Source organism: Hippoglossus hippoglossus, chromosome 16 (assembly GCF_009819705.1).
Source record: "Hippoglossus hippoglossus isolate fHipHip1 chromosome 16, fHipHip1.pri, whole genome shotgun sequence".
Lineage (NCBI taxonomy): Eukaryota > Metazoa > Chordata > Actinopteri > Pleuronectiformes > Pleuronectidae > Hippoglossus > Hippoglossus hippoglossus.
Window position 1 is genome coordinate 8,639,980 of NC_047166.1, and position 6,000 is coordinate 8,645,979.

Genomic DNA, 6,000 nt, shown 5'->3' on the forward strand with positions numbered 1-6,000 from the left:
GATTAGAGAAATATTCTAAGAGAACTCTAAACCATTTTCTTTATTTCAGGTTTTGATAGTTTGTAGATCTTATTACATAAATGCGTTAATTAAACAACAGACGTCAGTGCTGAGGTTTCTTGTCTCATCCCGATGTCAAAGTGTGTCGGGGGCATGTATGAGAGCCTAATATACGTAAATAGACGGGCCGATGGCAAATTAGCTCCTGAAGCATTCTGCCATCAGTCTGCTGCGATCAGAACGCTGTGGCTGGCTCATATACTGCAATCTAATTCTACTAACACTGGGAGAGGAGAGGAGGGAGAGAGAATTGTATTGTGACAGAGATCAGGAGGGAGTGGGAGGGAAAGGGGAAAGAAGAGGAGAGAGAGGGCTACAGAGAAGGAGAGAGGTAGCTTAATGCAATAAAGCATGTAGTATTGACATCTTTCTCGTGTCTATTGATTCCCCATTATGTTGCTAACAAACCCAGGTTGACATTTTGTCATTTGCAATCATGTTAACACTGCGACTTGCACGCTCCCCTCCACAGGCCGATCTATACCTACGCACACTAGTTTGCACGTGTGCTCATGCTTGTGCACACACACACACACACTCTTTCGCTCCCGTTCTCACACACAGAGCAAACGGGTAAGCACATGCATGGTCTCACATCATATAAGAACCGAAGACATTTGCCAGCGCCATTTACACATGTAGGAATGTCTGGAGAAGTAGCCAGGGATCACAGACACCGAACTCCAGACGTGAGGCTTAATGGACTAACACCGAGCATTTTATTGTAATACACTGCGTGAAATGAAAGCATCAGATTGGCCCTTCATGATCAGGAAATGTGATGAGGAGCACAAATACCCATAACTGTCCTGTTAAATGTTACTCCGACTGAATGCAGACACAGAAATAATGCACATTATGAGTGTGACGGTGTGTGTGAGTGTTTCTGTGTGTGTGTGTGTGTGTGTGTGTGTGAAAGAGAGAGAGTTACAGTATACGGTCCGAGATGGGGGTTAATGGTGTGTGACAGAAGGTGCATAGCTGAGATGAACTGAATCTAGGTGCGCAAGAGTGTGCATGAGTGTGTGTGTGTGTGCGTGTGTGTGCATGTGTGTTTGTGTGTGTGTGAGAAGGAGGCGGATAAAGAAAGAAAGAAAGAAAGAGAGAGAGAGATAGTTTCCTTGATGTCCCATCATATCACATCAGAAAAAGCCCTGCACTGTGTAGAAAACCTGCGGTTTCTCCTCTATGTTCCATTAAACTTTCATACACCAGTTAATGCTGATGGCTTCACTAACCACTTCACCTCACGCACACGCACACACACACACACACTTCACAAAGCAGTGGCCATGACCTGCACCATCACAGACACAATGCTATTAAAAATAGAACAAAACCTGGATCAGTTATAGAGCAGTCTGCTATCTGGGTGGAAAATGGTCAAACATGCCCGTTTTATGCTATATGATGGTGCGTCTGTTTCATCACAGTGTGTGTGTGTGTGCGTGTGTGTGTGTGTCTGAGTGTGTGTGTGTGAGCCCCCACAGGGATTGTGCATGAGTGCTCGAGGCCTGTTGTAACATGAAAGAGAAGGAAAACACAGGGGGCAGAGAAGGGTCAGGTGGGGCTGAGTCAAACACTCCTGCTGTGATCTCTGACCCCTCGCAGAGCTCCAACCCAAAAGGAGTCAAGGAGCCGCCACCAGTCAAAGAGACAAGTTAACTGAGAGCTCCAGTCAAGAGCACTACAAAGTGTCCCTCCCAAAACAAAAACCTGTGTGTGTGTGCAGGTATTAAACCGTCCTCCGTGAACCACCACTCAGATTAGAGCTCAAGGGCACATCTCCGGAACAAGACATCAGGTAACTGAAGACATCTCTGCAGTGTGTGTCCACTCTGTCTCAACAGTTCTGTGAGGAAGACCTTCATCGTCATGTCGTCCCTTGTAGTTTCCCTGTGTGCACATATCCTTTTAGAAATTTGTTCATTCAGTCCCCGCACCCTTTGAGCATCCAACCCCCTGAGTTTGAAAAGGACAGCACCTTGTACCGCGTTATCGAAATGGAATAAAATCAGCATAGCATTGTGAATCACTGTTATCCCGCCATCTAAGGAGCCCAGCAGCCTGTGTACACAGCCCATCAGTTTGCAGCTTATTCAGATGCTGGCCTTGGCCCGGGACACTGCAACATAATGGCTCATCCGTGGTTTACCCTCACCTCTCAAGCTCAAACTAGGTTTTCCTGTCCCTCCTCGTTTTTCACTCTGTCATCTACTCTTACTTTCACCCGCTTCTCTCTCTCTCCCGCTCTCTCTTTCCACATTTTTTTTAATCTCATTCTGACATTCGCCATTTTTCAACGTGCGGGGCGCGAAAACTCCCCCTCCCCTGTCCCCGCTCCTTGGCATCGTCCCCCCCCCCTCCTACCCTCCAATCCCTCTCCCCTCACTTCTGTGTGTATATCTCCAGAGATATGGTGGGTAACAGGTCCCTCTCGTCCCTCTGCTCTCCTTTTCTCCCCCCTCTCTATCACCTCATCCCTTCACCGTCACATGCTGTGCACTGTTGACTGAGTATGTGGAGTAAGGGTGATGTCTGGCATCTCTGAAATCAAATGGGCTTGAACTGATCTGGAAATGAGAGAGGGGAGCCTGTGCACCAAGGGGGGAGGCCTGGCCCTTTAAGAGTCCATCCACCGGATAAGGTGCACACCAGCCACATTTAGGCACCATTACGCACAGAGTTACGCAAGTTACGGTATGCATGTGCAATTGTGAGTCATTTTTGAATACATTGGAAACAAAAGGCCATTGACCCCCTGTGATATTTACCATCACTTCCCAACACTGTGCTGTCAGTCAGAGCACACAGGACAGATTATAGACGCAGAGCATCCTTCCTTCAATCTCCAAACATTTCGTGCATGGTGGGGGGAAACGGCAGAGCAGCTGTTGCACGTCTGAGGAACAGTGGAAGCTGCTCCGAGCTGGATACTCTCTCACAACGACAATCTGTGACACGCTGAAGCCGGCCCGGCTGCTCCCACCATGCGTCCTCTTATTCCGCTCCAGCGCAGATGAAACGCAGACGGCGCCCCAGTCCCAGCCAGCACCCTCCCCCCGCCCTGACTCCACCATCCCTCCGCTTTCAACCGTGCAGCAGCCGAGCTCCAACGGGACAGGAGGGACCGAGTCTCTGGAAATCTGTTGACAAAGATGCGAGAGTCTTGTCCCCCCCCATGCACGAATCAACATGCGGGTCAGAGCAGGTGTCACCACAGACGTTATGTAGTGATCAAAAAGTGGAGTCACAAACAAAATCACGCAGAATGAAATAAAATAAAACGAGAGAATAACGGTGTTTTCTTCCTCTTCCACTCGAGCATTCGTACTCCTCCGTGCACCTTCTCTCTCCTTCTCTCTCCCTCTCTCCCTGCTTCCACCGGCCCAGGAATCGATCTCCACAGGATCGATAAGTTGGCATGAATATTCCCTGCCTGCCGAGAGTCTAGTTGGGGAGAGACGGAGGCTGAGGCTCAGGCGCAGGCAGTGGAGGAGAGGGGAAGGATGAGGACGGAGGCTCGGAGAGAACGATACCCGGAGAAGAGAGCACTACAGGCGGCGTGGGAAATGATGAGACACGCGGGGTGGAACACGGCGGCGCACAGAATGGACAGCGAATTTGGACATTTTACGCAGATAATTTTCAATCAGTCTGGACACGCCGGCGCTCCCGGGAAAGCTTCTTTTTTATTTCATCAAGCGCCCGCAAGTGTCAAGGACTGAGCCTTCACACGGAGCCGGAGGAGTGTGTGAGAGTGTGCGCGTGTAAGTGGGTGTGTGTGTGTGTGTGTGTGTGTGTGTGTGTGTGTGTGTACCAACATCTCTCCAGTGCATCGGCACCGAGCGCAGGCAGGGCGGGTCTGCATGGCTGACCGACATGGAGGAGGTGTAGTAGCAGGGAGAAGAGAGATGGGGCAGAAAATCAACAAAAAAAAAGATGTCTTACCGGAGTTGGAGCGCAGAGCCAGAGGGGACTTGAGACGCCAGGCGTTGAGGTCAGGGGCAGTTCTCTGAAACACGAACGGCACCGGCAAGGGGACAAACATGATCTTCCCCCGGCGTCTTGTTTTGGTGCGAGTAACGTGTCAGAAGCACCGTGACGAGCTCGGTCCTCTTCTGGAGCTTCTGCAGCTTCGTCCGGTCCTCTGGTAGTACACGGCAGCTTCGGGGGGATATTTGGCGTGGAGAGCTCGCAACGTTCGCCGTGTGGTGTGTACACATGTAGCCCGGCTGCCCACTTTTATTTACAGGCGTGGAGGTGGACTGGTGGCCGGCGTTAGATTTGGTGTCAATGTGCATAGAACATACATGTGGTGGTCGGATGGTCCCTATATTGAGCGCAGCAGCGGTTTTACAGTCCAGACTCAACACACAGACGGACAGAGAGGAGACCACCGCTCACTTCTGCAGGGGGAAAAGTTGTGTTACAATTCGAGGCGTGTTGTAGTCGCTTTATAATAAAAGGCTGCGAGTCGTTCGTGCACCTGCGTCTGTAAAACGTTCTCCTTGAGTAAACATAGAGGCCCCGGGGCTTATTTCTCTCCTCGCTCCTCTAGTCTCTCCTATAGGTGAGAAGAAGGCATGAGAACAGTCGCTGTTGGAGCATCACCGGCTCGTGTAGCTTTGGTATTCGCTTTGCAAAATCTAAAAAAAACACCAACAATTCATGATGCCACGTAGAAAATTAGTGTAAGAAAGAAAGGCCAGCGGAGTTATAAAGTCTCTTCTGCACTATTGTTATTATTATTATTATTATTATTTGGTTTGATCTATTGTATTTGGTCTCTTAGCTGCACGCGCTCCCCTCTCCTCCTTTTGCATGAAGGCTACATGTAGGACATCTCATCGGCTCGCGCACAGCAGCGCCTCGCGTCTCGTGCGCGTCGAGCACCGCTTCATTTAAAAACAAATAAACAACAAAATAGATGAGGAAGTGATTGGGATCGAGGCAACACACTCTCTCTCTCTAGCCCTCTCTCTCTCACACACACACACACACACACACACACACACACACACACACACACACACACACACACACACACACAAACACAACGCGCGCGCCTGGCCCTGACGCTCCTCCTCCCTCGCTCTCTGTCACAAGGCAGTAATTAAAACGCAATCAATCGATATACAAATAAATAAATAAATAAACAAACACAGCGAATAAATAAATTATTTAAAAAACAACAACAACAACAACAAAAACAGCAAAAACACAAAGCGACGGGAACCAGAAGGCTGCGCGTAAAATCCGGTTAGATGCGCGTCGCGGTTATATATATTTTTTCTTATAGCGGAACACTTGCCTATCTCCGTCCGTCCGTCTGTGTGTCTGTCTGTGTCTGTCTGTGTGTCCCCCCGGTTTCTAACGTGGCAACCCCCCAAATAGCTCACTCGACCTGGCTCCCTCCAGGATTGTAGCGATCTGGCCGCAACATTGAAGCGAGAGAAGGACCCGCTACTACTCACACATCACCACCCCACCCCCGCACCTCCCTCTCCATCCCTCCCTCCTTCCCTCCCTCCTTCCTCCCACCTCACCTCACCCACCCCCCATCTCCCTCGTTTTCACTACCGCTGCAAAAGGTATCCTGTATTGATTTCAGGATTTGTCCCCCCCCCCTTAATAATACCGGCTATAATGATGCCAATGGTGATCAGTGCATTACTGCCTGGGCCTGCCTGCTTGGGAAGGGATTTATACCCGATAAGAGAATCCATGGATAGCTCGGTGCTTAAGGCTAATACCTACCAGGATACCCAGCATGCACACAATTAAGTTATCTCATCACTGCTACTTTTAATCAGCCCTCCCGAGCGGGACGAGGGTGCATCATTAGGTTATTCAGATGGAGGAAGACATGAGCGACCACTACTGTTCCTACAGCATGAGAGAGATAGATATGGGGGGGGGGGTCACATAAGCTAAAGA

At 49.7% G+C, this 6,000-nt stretch overlaps 1 protein-coding gene across 1 annotated transcript in view; it reads right to left on the bottom strand.

Annotated features, from left to right (window-relative positions):
• pou2f2a (POU class 2 homeobox 2a) overlaps positions 1–5,491 on the bottom strand; it is a 42,174-nt gene extending 36,683 nt beyond the window's left edge. The window contains exon 1 of the mRNA XM_034611049.1: positions 4,012–5,491. The gene's annotated coding sequence lies outside the window, so the exon portion shown is untranslated. The remainder of the gene's footprint in view (positions 1–4,011) is intronic.
• Positions 5,492–6,000: the final 509 nt, after the last annotated feature.